Here is an 11,461-nt window from a genome sequence, read left to right on the forward strand (position 1 = left end):
GTAAAGTAAAATATATTGTGTGTATATATAATAACAGGACTTGTTGTGGTTACCTCCTCAGTGGAACGCAGTTCACTATAATGTTTATTGACAAGCCTGCAGTTACTGTTTGAAAATGCTGTTAAATTGCATACATGTAGTCTGCCTTCTGTATCAAGAACACAAACTTTGAAGACATCCCAACGCCTTAATTAGGGGGCAGGCCCATAATTCGCACCCTGGTTTTGAGCAAATGATTACAGCTATAATGAGATACTGTAGTCACCACAAAGAAGCATAATACAGGCTGTTTGTGCCTACATGTTTAAAATGTGACAGCCATAAATCAATCAGCAAGCTATTAAAACAATGATTAAAACCCCGCCTCTTGCGGTGTTGACAACACTTCTATTGCCGTTATACCGGAAACGCAAGAGCTAACGGAGTCAAATGTCTCCATTCATGTTGACACTTCGCGAACTACCCGCAAGTTCAACAGTCAGAGAGCTTCATAACAAACAGTGTCAAAACAAAAGAGCGCACTCGCAGTTATAATCGCTCGGACCGCGGTTCAAAACAATAAAGCATCGCCCCGCGCTAATTTCATTCATTCATTCATTCTTTCTTTCTTTCTTTGGCAGGCCTGTGTTTTGCAGCGGCGTTTCCTGCTCACAGCTCAGCAACAATGTCAGGAGATCTCAGATCGCATCAGCCGCTGATCTCGCTCTCCAGCAAGGGGACAGACATACGGCGGTCTACTGCCTCACCTCGCTCGTTTTAACTCACTGTAAAACAATGCACATTAATATGCACTAATGCATGCGCGTCTCTCACCCTGTTCAATGAAGCTCGTAGTTCCTTATCGGATGTCCGGTAGCTCCTCCTCCCTCACGGACACTCGCCTCCAGCCTGCGAGCGGCGCATAAAAACAAACCACTTCTCCGTACACTGAACGAGAATAAAAATGAAGATATAACATAAAATGTTACGAGCAGTTGGTTAAATCAGCGCGGCGTTATTCCTGTTCCACAGATTGACAGCATCAGCACCGCAGCGTAGAGAAATGAACGGCTTTAAATGAGCGCGAGCGCATACTATCACATCCAGCGCCTCACCCTCCTGAGAGACTCTACACCTCTGACTGAGGCTCAGTACCTGTTGAACCGCTGCCCCGGGACGCATGATCATGACACCCATAATGGCCAACTGCTATGGATAATTTATTTTTTATGGTAACTGTGCTAAACTGCAGGTATATTTTCTTATGTGGATTAAACAATGACATGAACATTTTGTCATTCGTGTTATAATGAATTTTAATTTCTCTCAATTTAAGTTGGTCCTATAAGCAGAGCCAGAAAACCAAAATGGGTAGGCCTGCATTTAATAGCTATCTCTGTGATCACAGTGTGTGCACACAATGGTTATTTTATCAAATATGAATGATCAAATATAGATGAAGCTGAAAATGAGTTTGAAAATCATCTGTATCATTTATTAATTGACTGAAGTGAATGTTGAATTTGTTAATATGTAGCCTATAATATATATTTGACATGCTACTTGTGACAGCCAAAGAAAAGCACTTTGGGGTTTAACCAACTTTATAGAACCCTTTATGCCTAAAAGGTTCTATATAAGGAGAAAGAACCCTTTTGGCACAAAGCTAAATGTGCTTTATATACATTATTAGTGCTTTATTTAAATAATTACACTATTGAACATTATATTTGTGTTTTTACTTAGGCACACCTTTCATTCTGAAGAAAACAAACTTATATACATTTTCAAGTTTAATAGGTTTATTAGAAAAAATAATTGCCGCATTATACTGTAATGAAAAAAAAAAAATCTAAATTAAATATAGCCTACGTTGTTTCTGGATCTAGGCGCTAGGGGCAGAATTCTGCCATCTGCTGGTTAAAGAAATCCCTGTAGGAATTACTTAGATTCTGAAAGTCAATTATTATAACTCAACCCTCCAAAGAGATGCATTAAATGATCTTCGACATAAACAGCAAATAACTTGCATGTGTAACGTTATGCGCTGATCAGTTCTGTACTGTCTGCACGCGCAGTGTCGGATTTCAGCCGCGCGCGCACGAGTAATTAGAAAGCGCGTGAACGCAGCATCCGTTTGAGCTCAGCGCTCGAGAGGACGACGATTAAAATGGTAAGTGAGAAAATTAATATCTCTTTCGTCATTTTAATTACATTTGCCTAAATCCCTGATATTTTTACACACCTTACATGTTTTTTTTTTTTCAAGAAGCAAAAAGAAGAAATGTGGTTTACGATGCTGTCCGGGCCTGCGCTATTCTCCGCCAGGAGGTTTGTCATTTCTTACATGAATTCTTAAAATCTCTGGTTCATGTTATATCCTAATACACTTTTCTTTGTGCTGTAGATTGTATTGGACCTAGAAAACGCATAAGAAAACAATGTTTCAGGAGCAGTCAAATCACGTGATCACAGCCAGACCACACTGTTAAACATGAATTCAAGAGAAACCCCAAAGAACAAAGTGAGGAGCTGATAAAGATGTTTCTTCTGTGGATATAGAATTTATAGTATTTGGTGTTTGCAGTTATAGCACACTTTTTTTTCTGAATTAATTGAAGGCCTAATTTATGCTAAACACTGTATTTGGTTCTTGAAGATGCATTATGAAATGAAGATGAAGAAAAGACCTTCAACTGCAAACTAATGACTCAAAAAAGTACATTATTTTTACTCACAGTACCAGCTTTGGGAAACTTGTAAATCTGCTAATCTAAAGTGGCTTATATTTGTTTTTCTATTTTCCATGTTTAATGCAATAATTAATAATAATAAATTAATATTTCTGTTTGCACTCTCACTGCAGGGATGGACTCTGGAGTGCAGCATTACTTCAATAAGATGAAAATAACACACTCCTCTATGATTCACGTAAGTTTTAAGATGTAATTGTGAGAGATTCCTTTCTGTTTTCTGTTGTACTGTACTCTCCATAAGTCTAATAAATGTTTTTCTGACTTGCATCTCCATCTTAGGATGTCAAGCCCCCTGAACGCAAAGAGAGTCAGCATCAAAATGGACGTGCCCCCTATTGAAAACACAGAGATGTCAAAAGTATCTGTTGGCTGTCTACTTTTTGTTCAATATGAAGCATCCAAAAGCCAATTTCTTTCATTCAGCACTTTTTAGCCCTTCTCAGTACTGAATTTGCCATGGGTCATTTGTTTTTATTGTTTAAATGCTTGTCTGCAGTTGAAGGTCTTTTCTTCATCTTCATTTCATAATGCGTCTTCAAGAACCAAATACAGTGTTTAGCATAAATTAGGCCTTCAATTAATTCAGAAAAAAAGTGTGCTATAACTGCAAACACCAAATACTCACAGCTATCCACAGAAGAAACATCTTCATCAGCTCCTCTCTTTGTTCTTCGGGGTTTCTCTTGAATGCATGTTGAATTCAGTGCAGTCTGGCTGTACAGTGATCACATGATTTGACTGCTCCTGAAACATTGTTTTCTTATGCATTTTCTAGGTCCAATACAATCTACAGTACAAAGAAAAGTGTATTAGGATATAACATGAACTCTCGCCACCATTAGTCCACAACCGTTTTTAAACAGAGTTTTCAGGAATTCATGTAAGAAATGACAAACCTCCTGGCGAGAATAGCGCAGGCCCGGACAGCATCGTAAACCACATTTCTTCTTTTTGATTCTTGAACAAAACATGTAAGATGTGTAAATATATCAAGGATTTAGCCAAATGTAATTAAAATAACGCAAGAGATATTAATTTTCTCACTTACCTTTGTCATGGGTCATTTGTTTTTATTGTTTAAATGCTTATCTGAATGTTAAATTATCATTTAATGCTTATGGATTTAAAAACAATTCTACTAGCTAGTTTTTTTAGAAACATATATTTATGTTAACTCTTCTAACTATTGCTCTATGAATTGCAGTGTGTTTTATATTGCTTGTGTCATTGTAAATGTTAATAAAAATGTCTTAAATGATTACATATTATTTTGATGTGTTATGCCTATGTTTTTTTTTTTTTTTCTAAGTGATAAAGTAACTATATAAGCAGGTTAATTCATAAAATTTAATTAAAATAAATTAAAAACTAAATCAATAAAATGAACCCATAAAAGGTTCTATATAGAACCTTTTTCCTGGCAATAAAGAACCCTAACGGGTTCTTTTGATTGAACCCTTAAAAGGGTTCTATATAGAACCTTTTATTGGTTCCATGAAGCACCTGATAGAACATTTTTTGGTTCTATATAGAACCTTTTCCTTTAAGAGTGTACACTCAAAATTATAGTACCTCGTCAGTTGAATGTATTTGATTTGATGCTGGGCAAATGATTAATTGCTATTAATCGCATCCAAAATAAAAGTTTGTGTTTACATAATATATAGGCCTATGTGTCTGCTGTGTATAAATATTATGTATACAGTCAAACCAAAATTTATTCAGACACCTTGAACATTTCATTCTTTAATACAGTTTATTCACTATAGTAAAAAAAAAAAAAAGATAATAAAATATGACAAGATCTCAGAGTTAAACTGTGTCAGAAAAATTCATCTTAATTATGTCAGATAACACTTAAGCAAAACATGGTCAGGTCAAAGTGTCTGAATAATTTTTGGTGCCAAATTTTTATCGGTCATCTGTATGAAGAATTTTTGGGTATAATATGTCACAGTTTACTTTATTTTGCTATCCTCACTTACATAAATGAACTATAGTGTCCTGCACCCACTAGTAAAAATATATCAAAAATGTTTGAGTAATTTTGGTTTGACTGTATGAATACACACATACATGTATATATTTAACAAAAAAAATGTTATATTTATATATAATATAAATTATATAAATGTACAGTATATACATGCAAATATTTCTTAATACATGTATGAGCATTTAAAAATACAAAATAAGTATACATAGCACACACAAACACAAACTTTTATTTTGGAATGTGATTAATCACGATTAATCATTTGCCCAGCATTAATTTTTTATTTATGTGGCAAATTTACACATACAATAATTACATTAATATAGCTGCATCTAATCATATTTGTTGGATGTAATCAGACTGTCAGAATAATGAACCAATGTGATTTTCCTCAGATTGCACTGACTGATCAAATGTAATTTTCCATAAAATCAAGCTATTTTATTTTAAAACACTGGGTTTTCCCTGAGAGTCTAACTTATTATATTGAATTAATGAGAAAGCAAAATATTATTGCCTATAATAATTGAGGATCTATATGGACTGTTTCTAAATAATAATTTGCCACACTGCTTGACTATTTCAGAAAAATGCATAAAGTTAAATAGTGATTAAAACAATAAAATGTTGTCACAGCCTCTCAATTTTTTCCCCTTATATAAATTTGAAATTAAAATGTTGAAGAAAAAAACAGTCCTCATTCTTTTTAAGTAAGGTGATTTAAGATTAGCCACATCCTTGTCACTGATTGTACTCTGTTTGAGATGCCATTTGCTAAATGAATTATGCTATATTAATTTGTTTACAATTGTGAGAATAATGTGTTGCAACCATGGTAACCATGCTTTGTTTAGCTTTTGTGAGGGTATGCTTCAGATATGCAGACTCTGAGCAGTTTAACTATAGCAGCAGGAGTCCATTTACACACCAAACCCTGTTTGACTGCAACATGACTGCTGTTGCTATGGCTGCCACAGCCTTCAACATCAGCGAGACAGAATACTCCCATCTGCGGTGAAAGAAAATGTGTTTCTTTAGCAAACAGTCTTTGATTAAATGACTCCTTTGAAAGTATGTCTTCCTCTTCCTCATCATCCAGTGAAAGCAACAGCAGAACAACATCACAGGAAGATTTAAAAGGCAAGTGGCTCACCGAAGTGGCCTCATGGATTTTTATGCTTATTTCACCATTATAGTCAGCTAACACACTCGCTGTGCTACCTTTGGTATTTGGTCCTGTTTAAGACTCAGCAGTTCATCTGTTTATTGCCACATCTTTTATCATTGTAAATGGGGCTGATAACCCTTCTCGCTTGCCTGGTCTCTTGCTTTAATTAGATCTATCAACATCTAATCTAACCAATGAGGACAGAACAACTTTGCCAGCAAAAGGGATCAAATGTGAAACGGGGGGTACAGCCACCTCAGGTAAGAGAATAGGTTACTTACCCATAAGAAAACAGATACTTGATCCCCAAAATGAAAATTGTCTCATGATTTACTCTAGCTCGAGAAGTGATGTGAAAGCACAGAGGACAGTCACTTTTCACAGCGCTTTTATATCACGCTTCATAATGTGCTGACAGTTGGCCGAAAGTGACAGATTAAACTGATTCAGAAATTCTTGTATTTTTATGGAATATAGTAGTATTTATAAATGATGTATCCATGCACATTATTTTTTTCCAAATCATGTGCACTTGTAATCTTTAACCCTCTATAGTACAGAGTTGCCATATGTCAATAATTAATTACATTTCCTTGTTTTTCAGAAGGAAATACAATATATTGCACTATGGGAATTAAAATGGTAGGCCTTAAGGTTGCCAATGATGTGCTGTTTTTAATTCCCATGACATGCGAATGTCCCTCAAAAACTCTCTTTCCCACTGTCACCCTCACACAGAAGACAGCTGTAGAAATGCTCCAGAAATTGCTCTATTTACCTCATTTCTAAACATCTCTTCCCAAGGGGGATTTTTTTGCAGCATCTTTGATAAGTAAATTAGACAGTTTTATTCACAAATCAATTTTGTCTAACATAGTTTTACTGTAAATTGAGAAAATGTCAATTTTGCCATATGGCAACTCTGTACCACAGTGGAATTGCAGTAATGTATTTCCCCATTTGGATTTTTTATAGCATCACATTTTTTACAGCATCAGCAATTGCTGTTATTTATTTTGATTTGTTTTTTTTTGTAGAATAGTTGTATTGATGTATAAATAACAAAATTATTTCTTCTTTTCAGAAAATGAATATAGCAATATTTTACGGAAAGGGCAATATGAAGAGTACAGATTTAGCTCTTCCATGTCATAAGAGTGAGGATGAGTTAGCCAAATGATAGGGATTAATTGACAGGGATCTACTTATTTTTGGTTTGCATGAGTTCCAAGTATATAAATATATACATTTCTAAAAGAAATGTGCATTTAAATAGAAAAGAAAATCACAATCACACATTTTCCATTGTGGTACAGAGTTGCCATATGGCAACGATTCTCCCTAGGTACCCCCCAAAAATCTTCTTTTTTTTTTTTTTTTTTTTTTAAAAAAATCTTTATTTGATTTGCAATCAAAGCTATTAATGTAGTATGTAGTAATATTAAGCCAAATTCAAGTCCTGCCCTACAATTTTATATGTTTTTTTTTTATTATTATTATTTTTTATTTCTGGGTGGAGTATCACTTTAACAACATTAACTTGCATTCAAAAACAACTTGTTTTGTACATCTTTCCTCAGGAACATTGCATATTGTCAACAGCTTAATATCTGTTATTTGCTTAACAGGCTCATGAATATTATTCACATTGTCTGAATTCAACCTAAGAAATTTGCTGAAATGAAAATGTGGACAGTGAAGAATGAGGACGGAATTATTGTTAGCTCAATAACCCTGTCTACAGCGGAAGTAGCCGTCTGGCTGGTTTTAAAGCCCTTTTTAAATATAATTATTTCAGAGTGTCTACCTGGCTAGAAATTTTACATTCCCAGAACATTCTCAGAACGTCCCCACTGTTGAGTAACGTTCCCAGAATGTTTAGAGACGGTCACGATGTGGAGCTCTTTTAAGGTTTGGGGGACGTTATTTGGCAGACCTTCACATAACATTCAAGATGTTCTCTGAGCGTTTAGGGAACCATACTTTATTTGGAAATGTTCTCAGAACATCCCTGCTGCCCTTGTCAAAAACTTGAATTGAAAATTAGAGCTAAATTGATTAACAAAAGTGGCTGTTCAAACAAAAACTTTTTTTTTTTCTTAAATGTCTTACAAAAAAAACAAAAAAGCACTTTACAGGTAATTCCTGGATTAACATTATAAACCTTTTTTTAAAAACACAAATCTCTAGCAATAAGTCATTAACTGTCAACAGCACATGCATAAGCTAATGTAACCACTGTGTATCACTGCAACAGCAACTACACAGTTAGTGTCTTTAAATAAAGCAACATGCAGCAGAACATCAGTGCTTCTGGATCATCACTGACTGAAGCACAGGCTCTACTCTCCAGCACAATGGTAACCTCACAGAACTCAGATAACATTAAACACTAATAGATCTCTCTAGATCTCTGCGTCTTCACTTATTACAAACCACTCTGACTTTATTTCTTACATACAAATCTTAATGAGGTGTTGATGTTTTATCAAAATTGATAAATGTCACCATTACAGAGGTAAGTGCTTACTTTAGTCGGGCTCCTGACCCTTGATATTTTTACTTCTAAAGCATTTGTTACATTTAAAAATAAATAAATAAAAAATAAAAAAAAAGATCAAATGTTTTTGGTTGCTCATTGTTAATGATTTTATCATCATACAGGGGTCTTATTAATTGATCTCTGAATATTGTATTTTCTTTCATGTTGTTGTAGTCCTATGATGATGAAATCCTGTCCTGCTTTGATATTTTGAAAGTTTTTATCATGCAGAATTTATTCAGACAGCATCATGTTCATTCACACAGACAATGGTGACAACATTTTCAGATAAACAGATCAACTCTGAACATCACAAAACAAGCTACTAAAGTCACAAAAAAGATTTTTGTTTATTGTCATCATTGTTGAGGATCATACGCTGATTCATGATGCCTGTGTGAGTCTAAAAGACACTGTTCAGAACTCTGTCAGCATAATGAATAATAATAAAAAAAAAACTTAATTAATGCAAAAACTAACATTTAATACACTCATAGTTTAGTCTCTGGAGAAGATCAGTGAATCAGAACATTCCATGATGATTGAATCATCAGTACTAAACAACCCAATTCATCTGATCAGAATTTTGCGTTTTTTGCTATAACAAGTGTCTTGAAAACTCAGTTAAAGCAGCCAGAGAAAATCTAGTGTTAAATGTCAAGAATCAAGAGCCCATCTAAAGCAAATGCTTACTTCTATAACAGTGACTTCAAAATTGTTTTCTATAAAACACCCACATAGAAAGCGATGTTCTCAGGACCTTTTGCAACTTTGCCTAAAAGTTCTCTAAAAGTGATGGAAATTCTGAAATTTTACAGAACATTTGGGACATAAAGCATTCTCTTTTGGTATTGAAAGTGCTGCATTTCAAGGTTCCTTATATGATTTTAGGGGGACATTCCAATTTGGTTAATTTTATGGTCACATAAGAATGTTACAAAGAGAATATTTGGGACATTAACTGAATGTTGCCACATGGTCCTCTGTTGGTCATTTAATAACGTTCCTGATATGAGTTTAGGGGGACGTTCTATTTTGGTTATTTTATGGTCGTGCGAGAACGTTACAAAGAGGACATTTCGGAAGTTAACAGAATGTCCTATAGTAATAGTCCCCTAAACATTCCCAGAATGTCCGGAATGTTCCCTGAAGGTCCACCAAATAACGTCCCCCAAACCTTAAAAGAACTTCACATCATGACTGTCTCTGAACGTTTTGGGAACATTACTAGACAACGTCCTTAATACCAGTGGACGTTCTGAGAATGTTCTGGGAACACAAAATTTCTAGCGGGGTAACCTGTCACCTAGTAACGTTTCTAGAACTTTCAGAGATGGTCACGATGTGAAGTTCTTTTAAGGTTTGGGGAACGTTATTTGGTGGACCTTCAGGGAACATTCTGGATGTTCTGGGAATGTTTAGGGGACTATTACTATAGGACATTCTGTTAACTTCCCAAATATCCTCTCTGTAACATTTTTGCGCGACCATAAAATAACCAAAATAGAACGTCCCCCTAAACTCATATCGACCATGTAGCAACATTCAGTTAATGTCCCAAATGTCCTCTCTGTAACGTTCTTTTTTGACCATAAAACAACTAGAATGAAAGTCCCTATAAGTCATATAGGGAACCTTGAACTGCAGCACTTTCATTACCAAAAGAGGAGGTTTTAGGAATGTCCCGGATGTTCTGTAAAGTTTCGGAATTTTCAACACCTTTTGAGAACTTTTAGGGAACGTTGCGCAAGGTCCTGAGAACATCGCCTTCTACGTGGGTATTTACATTAGGTGCAAATAGCCCAGTTTGTTAACAATGGCTTTTTACATATCAGCCCACCATTGGTTGAGCCAAACAAAATTACAAAAGAAACCCATGTGACATGGAGAGTATAGTGGATTTATTATTTAACATGAGCAACCTGAGTTTGAACATGAGTTTGATGAAATGAATCTGCCTTTTTCCAATCTCATTTGTCTCCCTTTTCCCATTGCATATCAGCTTGGAGAGGTGTTTATTTAAAATCAATAACCTAACATTGTTAGCCTGGATGCCAGCCGAACTTAGCCCCGCCCACAACATTTTGAGGTCGGGGAGTTCGGTCTGGACTCGATCCGTAGAGGAGTAATTATGCCCGAACAGAAACTGTTCGGACCAATCACATTTGTCAGGGCGATGATTGACAGATTATCACCAGAAACATAATCAGCCACGTCATCAAAGAGCGCTTGGGTTGAATTAGTTTACAACAATGATGGCTGTTGTTGAAGAACTGAGATGTGTAGATTCCGCTATCGTGTCCGTTATAGAAGATATCGACAGCGCATTAATTGGCAAGTACTCCGTGTATACTTATTCTTTTTACAACACCGGCAAAGATTGTTTACGCTCATCTTCTACTAGTTCCAGCATGTGTGCAGTTGAGTTCTGTTGACAACTATGCGTCGCTCAACATACATCACTTACTCTGTAGCTCTGATTGGTTGTAGGTCTATCCAATTGAGGTCTTTCCTGGATCGGTTGAAATACGCCCCCATAATCAAAGCCCAATGGAGCAGTATCAGACTCATATTCGAACTAGAACTGAGTATGACCACGTCAGGCTATAACATTGTTTTAATAGACCTATAATTGCAATTGTGTTAATCAGCTCATATTGTGACTCCATTCTTACACCTAATCAGCTGGTTCAATATAGTTAAGGGTAGGCTTTAGGAATAGGAACAAGTAAGGTCCAAATAAGGCAGCATCCATTTATGATTACAATAAATACAGAATAATCATATGCACTGTATATGTTATATATTAATAGCATCTAACTGCTATTTACACTTATTATTGAACTTACTATTTACAATGCAAGAGCAACAACAACAACAACAAAAAACAACAACTTATTAATATACTTCTGTGTCACTTATTGGTGTTTATTGTTAATCTGTTTTCTTTGTAGTGTCTATAGTACAAATTCAATAATTTATTTATTCATTAACTGGCTTTACAACATCTTCTCATGCTT

General features: G+C 35.2%; 1 protein-coding gene across 3 annotated transcripts in view; it reads right to left on the minus strand.

Annotated features, from left to right (window-relative positions):
- dpy19l3 (dpy-19 like C-mannosyltransferase 3) overlaps positions 1-1,107 on the minus strand; it is a 53,071-nt gene extending 51,964 nt beyond the window's left edge. Inside the window, exons 1-2 of one of the 3 annotated variants that reach the window (XM_067402040.1) lie at positions 814-831; positions 54-218 (exon numbers count right to left, since the gene is read on the minus strand). The gene's annotated coding sequence lies outside the window, so the exon portion shown is untranslated. The other 2 variants (XM_067402041.1, XM_067402039.1) reach the window with 2 other exon arrangements.
- Between the last annotated feature and the right edge of the window lie 10,354 nt (positions 1,108-11,461).

The sequence above is a fragment of the Chanodichthys erythropterus genome, chromosome 11 (genome assembly GCF_024489055.1).
Source record: "Chanodichthys erythropterus isolate Z2021 chromosome 11, ASM2448905v1, whole genome shotgun sequence".
NCBI lineage: Eukaryota > Metazoa > Chordata > Actinopteri > Cypriniformes > Xenocyprididae > Chanodichthys > Chanodichthys erythropterus.